Consider the following 10798-nt stretch of genomic DNA (forward strand, 5'->3'; position numbering starts at 1 on the left):
ACAAATAAGTGACATTTTTGTTTCTGCTTCAGGTTGTGGGAGATTGTGCTGGAGGGAAGAGAAGGAGATTTCTCAGTCTGGAAAACAAAATGCACTGTCTGGCATCAACAATTTTTATCCTCCCTCATTGTGTGTGTGTGTGTGTGTGTGTGTGTGTGTGTGTGTGTGTGTGTGTGTGTGTGTGTGTGTGTGTGTGTGTGTGTGTGTGTGTGTGTGTGTGTGTGTGTGTGTGTGTGTGTGAGAGAGAGAGAGAGGGAGAGAGAGAGAGAGAGAGAGAGAGAGAGAGAGAGAGAGAGAGAGAGAGAGGTGAAAATAAATGTATAAAAGAAATGTATTTTTGAATAAAATGAAGAATCCAAGAAATACCCCAAGAAACATTACCAATGAGAAGGTGCCCCCAAAGGATCTACCATTTTGGAAATCTGCTCCTGCTTTAGCAAGTGACAAATATTCTTGCATGAATCAGCTCTTAGTATCAGTCTATAAATGGCCTAATCTTTTTTTTAATTATCCAGCAGCTACGATAGCTCATCCAAATTAGAATGTCAGTTTTCATATCCTGTAACATCATTTTATCATTATTAATTTGTCCTGTGTAGTTGAGATAAGCATGTTTAACATCCTTTAAATATGTTAATATCTTATTATTTGCATTTTCATTTTTCCCCCAACACAGTTACAGTCACACAGTCGTCTTCTCCCCACCCACCACAGAATGTTATGAAAGAAAGAAAAGAAAGAAAAGTCCAGATTAAATAATAGGCTGCAGCCGGTTTCCATACAGAATTGACATCCCATTTTCTGTACTGTAGAAATATCTGAAAAAAACAAAACAAAACAAAAATAACAAAATAAAGGACACAAAAACATTGTGGCACCTTAAAGACTAACTCTCATATTTTAATGTAAGCTTTTGTGGAAAAAGTCCACTTCTTCAGACCTGTGAGTGCAACTGCATGGCAAATATTTGTACAGTTATACAGGGCCCCCAACAAAGAGACTGATTGTTTCCTGGGCAGAAGTAGTTGGTGATATGCTGTTTTACACATGGCAATAACCATTAAGACCCTTGTTGATATGCTAGCACAGACTAAAACTGCTACCTGATCTAAAACTGGAAATATCTGTTTCTTTTGACAAGCATTTAAATGGCAATTTCTCTCCAAGAACATCATAAGACCTTTTAGTCTGATAATATCAAGCTAACTTCTTTAGATTATTACAGACCAAAGAATCTTAATATATTTGACTAGTATGGTAGCGTAAAATCAAAAAGAAAAGATTAAAATATAGTTGTTTGACTTTAATTGACTCAGGTTTATAGCTAGTCAATGAAACTGCAATCTACTCAAGAACATTTCACAGAAAAGAGGGAAGACAATATTTTGAAGTGATGTTTAAAGATCCACTGGACTCTAAATAAAGGCATCCATTTATCTTTATCACTTGCAATGTTAAAACTGGATAGCACATCATACTTTTGTTTGAATATTACCTACATTATGCTAAAACTAATAGTAAATATATAGTGGTAATAAAATGAAGGAAATGGCTCAAATCCTATTCATGCAACTTATTCTGTGTAGGACTGATGATGTCATGATTATTTTTCAGAAATTAAACATTTCCAGTTTCTCTCCTGAAGGTCTTGAGGGCTGTGGGATGGTGGTGGGTCTTTAATTACCTAAAATCACAGCTGCTGCTAGAGTCATCCTGGTGATAGCAATTTTAGTAATACTGTACAGTAAAAGACTTACACCCCCTCATTCCACAACTCCATGGTTTCTTAATGATGAAAGGGCTTATATGGGAGCCTCAGGACCTTTGGGGAAGAAGTTGGAAATGTTTAATTTTCAAAAAATTGCAGCTGCTACTCAAGTCTGAGTAGCAGATTTTATTTATGCCTTACATAGCATAAATTACACAAACAGAATTTTCGCCAATGGCAAAAATGAATGCCATTCCATTCCATTCCATTCCATTCCTGTTTATAGTTATTTAGGACTGTGCTCTGTTGAACTCAGTAATCTAAATCTAACAGTTAATCTAAAAAGCCGATACTCTGAGAATTAATGAGAGCTCTGTAATATAACACTTAAATAACTTACCTTGGCCACAATCCTACTATACAAATATGCCAATATAATTCCATCAGCATAAGTATCTGTGGCAAATTACTATCAGTTAAGAAGCCAGCACAGGTTTTTTCATTGGGTGCCAAGTCACATGACCACTGTACAAATAGAAATGCCAGTGTTGATTTCTTTGCTGGCAGGAATATGCCTCTGAAACATGTGCAACTAGAATCATGCCAGTGGGTGTAAGCTGTTGATTGGAAGGGTCTACTTTAGTTAGGGCTAACTTTTGGACTGAGGCTTATGAGATATACATTTAGAGAGATTTACAAATAGAATTATTTTGTTCATGGTTGCAGAACCTACGCATGATTTATAATTTAATTTCTCAAATTTATAGTCCATGAGTCTGGCCCTCATGAAGTAACTTGATTTGCTAGCATCTACATCTAAGAAAAGTACCAACCACCATTTGTAACTGCTAAACCTAAGTGTTACTTCACAATTGCATATTAACTTCTCCCCAGGTTAACTGTTACAGTGACTGTCCACTATCCTCTTCAGCCAATGATGCTGGGTGACTGCTGGGTGGGCTTGCCATCCAGCTACAAAGTCTCTCCCACTTATCTCATCTGCATCAAGGGCAGGTGGGGCTGGGGAGCAAGTTTTCACCCCCAAGGTCTGTAAATGACCAGCAATGGACTTAATTTATTTTTTAAATGAAAAGAGGAGCTAACTAAACACAAATTTCTCAGATGTTTTGTTTTGTTTTGAGGATCTTTTATGGGGCTTTGGCCTAAGCATTCCATCCCTGATTCAGAAACCAATTAAGGCCTCCATGTGGCCTTAAAACCACTTTTTGACACACACAAAATGTAGTTGGGGGCCTTGTAGATGCCTGGTTTTTTAAAAAATGGTGTTGGGAGCCAATTACTGCTGATCTATATGTTAACATGGACAAATGAGGAAGGGATGCATTTGTGCATAGCCTCTAGATACATACCATTATGTACAAAACCTTTAATCCAGCTTCCATGAAATCTATATGTGGATGTTGTCTGGCCTCACAAATTTAATTTAGTGTGTTTATAGCAGGGACTGGGTAAAGAGATACCTGTGTAAAAGACCATGACTACAGAGCCATGGCCCTGTAAGTTCTTTCTATATTAAATTCTTCAAAAACTTCCAGTTTATAAATGTGGGATATTGTGCTTCTGTATGCACAATTCAAAAAGCCACAGAATAGCCCAATAGTACTGCAAAATATTGTTGCCAGTAGTAAAAAGGATGTCAAGCTTTATGTAGCAAAAAAAAGCCTGAATGTTGACAACACCAATGGCAGGAGTCAAGATGGTCTACAGGATACCCTCTTGTGCTCACTATCATTCTCACCTGTTGAAAAACAACCCTGACAATTGCTTTGTGTTTGGGTGAGAAGTGGTGAACTGATGAAAAAAGGAGTCAGCTTCTGGGGTTTTCCCTTGTGTAGCATCACTTTGTAATTGATAGCGGTGTTGGGGGAATCCTGTTTGACACCTAGACTATTAGACTGTGGACTTTCTCAGAATTCCATGATTCTATTTCACATATACACAAACAACCTGAAAGAGGCTCCCTAGAATTCTGTGGTCTGGTGTGGTCTTCTGTGTTGATGACAGTCAGCTCCACCTGCTTTTTAAGTTCTTCCATGAAAGCTATTCAAAAGGCAGAGATTTCAGATGTTTTAGGGGTTAAAAAGCAGAAATTATAGGATCAGATTTGGAACCAGGATTGCCCTGTGTGGATGAAGAAAACTAGGTTTAAACAGAGGTTTTTTCTCTCCCCTTGTATGCAGATTTTGTTCTATGTTTTTCATCTATTTTCTATTAGCTGACAACATGGTTGCTTGGTTCTGCATGGGGTAAAACAGTGTTATTTTAAAAAATCACAACTAACAAAATCTTTTGCCCAATCATGCCTAGGTGTGCACAGAGAAAGAGCAGGCTGTCTGCTACATTTGTGCCAAATTTGGTGCTGAACTGCAGCCCAGTTTCATAGTTATAATTTTTTGTTTCAGCCCTCATCTTTTGGTTCTGCTTGTGGAGTTCTGTTCATTGTGCTTACGCAAAATATAGATTTGCGGTAGCGGTGCCATAATACTTTGCCTCGTTGGTATGAATAATGTTGTTCTTATGGTTTACCAGTGGAAAGCAGAAATATGATAGTCTGTTAGAAAAAAGAAAGATTAATCATCATCATCATCATCATCATCATCATCATCATCAACAACAACAACAACAACAACAAACAAGGAATTGACAAATGCCCAATCCGCTGACGAGCCACACTTCAGCAGTGCGGGTCACCATTGCCTCCCTTGCTGGATAGAGCAAGACAAGCCTATGTCTTGTGTGAGCAACTTAGGGTAGGGGAGGAGGGAGTCAGTTCTTTAAGAAGTCTGTCTGCCTTCCTCCTTCCTCTTCCTTGCTGGCAACAGAAGGAAGTCGGAGCTCTGCCGTTTGTTCTGTATTTTCCACTGCGTAGTTCTCTGGCGAGTCATGATGGGCATCGTTTGCATTGCTTTCTCGGCTCCTCTTTGTAGGAACCGTTATTGTAGCAAGGTTTTTTAATTTAATTTCTTCAGTTTATTTTACATTTCTGTTTTACTTTGGGAGGAGTTGGCGCGGCTGCTCTGGCTTAGCCAGGCATGGGGCCCGGCACCTTCCAGACTTTTAAGGGTGCTGGAGGAAGTTTCTCTGATTGTTGTTGTTTGGTTGTTAAGGGAACAATAAATTAATAGGCTGAATAATTTAAAATAGATAATTAGACAGTTGATTAAGAGTCAGGAGAAATTCAGTGGATTTTATAAGACTTTATTAAAAGCAGCTGGCTGCGGTCTGGGAATTGACCCGGATCAGCTGATAGGCGCTTGGCCTTCCTGGCCAGCTGTTTGACGAGCTGCCCTGCGTCTTTGATTAGGATATTTGGAAGATTTTTTGCATTTATATTTAATTAATTTTGGTAGCAATTCTTTAATTAATTTTCTTATAGCGGTTTTGATTTTCCTTTCAATATTGGTTAATTGCACAAGCCTGGTGCTTTGGTTTGGGCTCCACCCGTGGCTGGGGGGCTGTTCTAGCTAGCCATTGTAATTAATTAAAGATCACTAAGATTAATAATAATAATCGAGTAAATATCTGATTAAGAGCAAATTCATTTGAGGAACAGGATTTGAAAATGTAACAATCAATTGGTCTAATAGCTTTAAGATTAACAAGTAATTGGGTAATTTGATAATTAATATTAATTTATAGAATAGTGACAATGTAGATTTATTGGTTTAAATAGAATTTAATCTCCAAAAATGAAAAAAAGAATTAAAATAAATTAAAACTAATGAAATTAAAATTACATAAATCAATCAATCAATAAATACACAGAGAGAGAGAGAGAGAGAGAGAGAGAGAGTTCCTTATACTGTACCTGCATCTGGAAGGTCAGCAGTGCCTGGTGTTTCTCAACAACAACAACAACAACAACAACAACAACAACAACAACAACAACAACAACAACAACAACAACAACAACAACAACAACAACTCAACCTGAAACAGCTCTTCTCCAATGTGGCCAGTTTATTTAAGACCATGATGATTGAATACCTTAGTGCCATATAGATGAAAAAAACATTTCTTCCCCCAAATCACAGATTTGTATATCCTTAGTACAGCATGTGTCAGTCACAAACCTCATTGGCTTTTCATGTGTACATTACCAAATTAAGTTATAATTTCCAAATTGGAATTACACTTCCCCTTTTTGCTTCTACAGCAAAGATATTGCTTACTGGCTTCTGGCTCAAACATTCAAGCTTTGCAGAAGTTCAAGCTCTGGTCACAACCTGAGATCTTTGTACTTTAATATTAATGCATTGCTATTATTTTATTGATTAGGATGATTGATATGGTTAATTAAAAAATTTACCCTCTCTCCTCTTTGTTATTTACAACAAACAACAATTCATATACTCTGTCCAAAAAACCAACAAAGATATTGATATTAAGCCTTTGTTGAACTTGTAGGCTTCCAGGTTACAACGTATTTCCTATCCTAATCTATCCCATCATCCCTAAAGCATAATTCATAAGTCCTAGATCTTAAAACTAATCAAATCTACATCTGTGTCTTTTTGAAATTGTTGAGCAGTAAACATTTATTTAGGTGAACAGTTGTAGCAATTCTTTAGGTGAATGCTTGTGACAATCTGGTTCTTTGACTTTTGCAATGTCCATTAACACTTTTGAATTAATCATATTTTAGAACGCCCTCCCATAGAAAGCTAAACTGGCCCCATCTTTGTTGTCCTTCTGCAAGCAAGTGAAGAAAGTTTTCCCGTAATGACTGGCTGCCTGAGTGAATTTTTTAAATGGATGGTTGTGCCTTACTGTTTTGAATGTGTTTTTTATATTGCTTTTGTTTACTGTGTTTTAGTATGGTATTTTGTTTGATCCTTTTCAGTATGTGTATACTTATGGTTGAGCACTTTAAATATTGACTTTTAATGATGTAAGTTGCCTTGGGTCCTCTTTAAGGTGAAACATGGGGTAAAAATATTTTAAATGAATAAATAAAATAACTACACAATAGCTGTTATGTCTTAAATGATGCTACATTAGGAATGGAAGCAACAATCACTGTGTGAGAATAAATGAGATAGAAGACAATAGGTATTTGCAAATCATTGCTGTTTCCTTGATCCGTTCAACTGTTCCCATCTTGGTCACATGTGTCGCAAAGCAGGCCACCCCCCACTCTGCTTCTAGTGGTGTCACAACTATTTGGCACTGTCCTTAGCTTATTTATGACTGTTTTCATTGAAGTGGTCAGAGGCTCAGTCACATCAGAATGCATTCATATCTTTTCCTTTATCAGCCACAGAACCTCTCAAACTTCTTTTGTTTAACAGCACAGTAGTCAGAAGTTCTTTGTAGGCTTTCAGTCTTTCTTGGCCCTGTTCGCTCATTCCCTGGCTTGCAAAAGATAAGCTTTTTGTTGATGTTTTGAAACATGTTATTCACGCTTGACTGTGGTATAGCTTGAAGATGTCCTTGGAAATTACTTTTAAGACAGTGGGGAAAAATCAGTCTCATCGAAAGCCCATAATGTTCATTTGCTTGCCACCTTCATGAATAACTCAGCCTGCCCAATTGTTGTTACAGGTTCTACACACTTGGGGAGGAAAATTCACACAGAAGTTATTAGTAGTTCAGGTTGTCAGCAAATACAAGTCCTTGGTGCAGCAAAAATAAAAAAGAGAGTTCATATAAGTCATCTTATAAGAATTTGTCGTGGAGATAGTTCAAATCCTTAAAGTTTTCATTTTATGTTAATTTTAATCCAATTTTAGTATTTACATTATATGCCCATAAAATAACTGTGGGTAGTCAGAAATTAAAATTGTTCAAAATTTGTCACAATAGCTGCCTTATCTAAGCAGGTATCAAAATAACTGCAATAGTAACTGGGATACTCAGTGTAGTGCAGTGGACAGAGTGAAAGACTAAGAATAGAACAAGAAAGTCTAAGAATAGACTAAGAACAGAACAAGAAATAATTACCAGCTAACTGGGGGTGTGGCTCTGGTAAAACCACTCCTTAAATATCACAAGTATCTCAAAAGCCCTGTTAGGGTCACTATAAGCTGGCTTTGACTTGATAGCACAAAACAACAACAGCAACATAATGCTAATTATAACAAGTTAAATGTAAATAATTGAAATAAATGAGTGTAAATTATAGAATTAAATATTGGAACTGCTGCATCAACGGAAATATTTTCCTCCCAACATGAGAAATTTTGGAATTTAGCTACATTTCCTGAAGAATAGAACAAGAAATAATTACCAGCTATTCTAATGTCATCACCTCATCAAACCTTCTTACAACATACACATACCTTGTGTAACTGAGAGTAAAAGCACCTGTTGGAAACATGTTTGAAAGGGAAGAGGCCATAGCCAATGAAGCACAGTTCCTGCTATTAGCTGTTTTGGACTCCTTAAGTATCACAATTTTTAGCATTATGGACTGAGAGGAGCATGTGGGATGGATAGCTATTTTGTGGGAGAGACATCCCAACAAAAATTGAGGTCCTAAACTGTTAAGGACTGTATAGGTCTTGACCAGCACCATTGATTGTGCATGGAAATTAACAAGAAGTCAATGATGGTGTGCCAAGACTGGATATATGTGTCCATTAGAGATGAAGGTATACAAATATGAATATCCCTGTGCAGCTGGACTTAATGAGGGTCCGGCCTCTGGAGATGGACCGTCCACTCATGTGTCCACTGGTGGTGGCCTCGCTCATCCATCCAATCAGCCCCCAGAGCATCACTCTCTTCCTGCTTGGCTGCCCAGTCCAGGCGGGGGGAGGGAGGATGAGCCTCCCTCCATGGCTGTCAAGTGGTCAGCTCAGCAGGAAGAGAGCAGCACTCCAGGAGTGATTGGAAGGACGAACGAGGCCGTTGCTGCTGCTGGACGTGTGAGTGGATGGTCCGGCCCCAGGGGCCAGACGCTCGTTAAGTCCAGCTGCATGGGGATATTTGTATTTGTCTATGAATACAATTACCCCGATCTCTAGTGCTCATATCTGCTGGTACCTGTGAGCAGTCTGGTTGCTGCATTTTGGACCACAGGCCATACTAAATGAAAGTGACCCAATTTAACTTGACTAGATGGTGTATTGAACATCTCCTTCAGTACTACTGGTATCTACAAGGAGTACAGGTCTCAATGGACACTTTCAACCTTGGCTCTAAAGTGGACTGCCAGTTGGTTGCAGTTATCCTCATTTCAGCATAATGATTGTTTTTGGTCTGGAAGAGATGAGGCCATGGGCAACACAGAAAAGTTCCACCTGTTGGTTAGAAGCAGCCTCATTTAGATGGGGATAGTAGATTTTTAAAGTGAGTTCATGTTTATTCTAATATCTCCTGGGTGCCTCCCTGACAGCCGGACATTTGAACTCCATGGGAGGTCTTATCCATCTGCTCTTTAGCCTTCTTTGTCTTCAATGTTATTCCTTCATGGTTATGGTATCACAATTTCTTCCTTTGAATAATCCTTCTATGATTCATCTTTCTGTGATTCATTCACACCTCTACCCACTATAACTCCTTTTTCATTCCTTTCTTGTCAGTTCTTTCTATTCTTTAGCACAATAAATTTTAACAAATTGAATATATATGTAAATAAATATCATCATGCTTCTTAGGAATCAGGTACTTTTGAGGAATAATTACATGAACCAGCACCCTGCTTTTCAAACAGAGAATGCTAGTCCATGCAATTTAATTCTATTTGAATTCTGAAAAAGCAATTTCAGAATTAGTCAGTGTCTGTGACTATGAATCCAGAGAGTGTACAGTATTCTATTTTTCTTAACAATATATAAAATACAGAAAAAGAATAAATAAATAAATAAATAAATAAATAAATAAATAAATAAATAAATAAATAAATAAATGGGACATAAGTATTCGTAATAGACAGAACCTACTTGTATGCTGCTTAGTGTAACAAGTTATGCAGGACCTACCTAATGTGCTTAAAACTAAGGGAAATTTTGTCCAGCAGCATCTTCTTGTGCACTTACTGGCTCATAGCTAAGGGCTCATAGCTAGAGACATAAAAGTTTGAAAGGAGAAGAAAACAAATGAGAGAACATCAAAAGAGAATGTGATGTACAGAAACAACATACATAATATAACAGTAACAAAGAGCAATGGCACTGTAACTTCAAACCTCACAGCCACAATACAAGTAATAAATAAACAAAAATGAAAGAGAATAGACTGTACACATTATAACATCCATCCTCGAAACATGCACAGAATTTGTCTGTGGTTCCCTGTATCACTTTGCCCTTGCACTCAGCAATGATTCAGAGATATCTGATCACTCCAGTGTGGCTGCGGAGCAATTAAGGAAAAATCTCTTACAAAATTCAAATTCTTTTCTGCCTGTTTTGGAGTTCATCACATGGAGAATTGGCTTCCTATTTTGGCTTATTCACACCATAGTTACAATGCTTCACACATACCACAAAACAATTAGGGAAGTAATTAGATAGCTCTCCAGGACATTCAGCCACTCCAGATCTCCAGTTTTGTTCCTGCGACCCCCCAAAATCCAAAAATAACCTCAGTTCCTTGGCTTGACCTAAAACTGTTCCAACCTCTTGGTTTGATCCTGTGGTTTCCGGGAAACTCAACACTCACACAAACAAACTTCACCCACAGACACCAACCATCTAAGAACAGCAACCCACGACATCTGAATAAAGAAACAGAAATAACAGTAATGATGAGAAAAGTTGGTCCCACCCCCTCTTTTGTTGTTGCAAGTCACAAGAAGTGCAGGAGCATGACTGCACACTCAGTGACCTTAAGTTACAAAGCAGCCAGCTCTTAATGTTCAATCAACTGATCTCCTCCATCCAACCAACCTCCCAGAGTGCCTTGAAAAACTAGAAGGGATCATCACCCCAACAAAAAGTATCTCACACAAATTCAAACACAGTTGCTTAACACCTTCATTGCATGTGTATACCATCACATTTCAAGATTCATCAACGGCGTTCATTAATGGCTTGCTTTATGCACATAAGTATTCCCCTGGAGCCCTTAGTGAGCTAGCATCCCTAAGATGCAAAGCAAGAAAATGCAAGACCAACCAGTTAC

This window comes from Pogona vitticeps, chromosome 3, assembly GCF_051106095.1.
Source record: "Pogona vitticeps strain Pit_001003342236 chromosome 3, PviZW2.1, whole genome shotgun sequence".
Taxonomy (NCBI): Eukaryota; Metazoa; Chordata; class Lepidosauria; order Squamata; family Agamidae; genus Pogona; species Pogona vitticeps.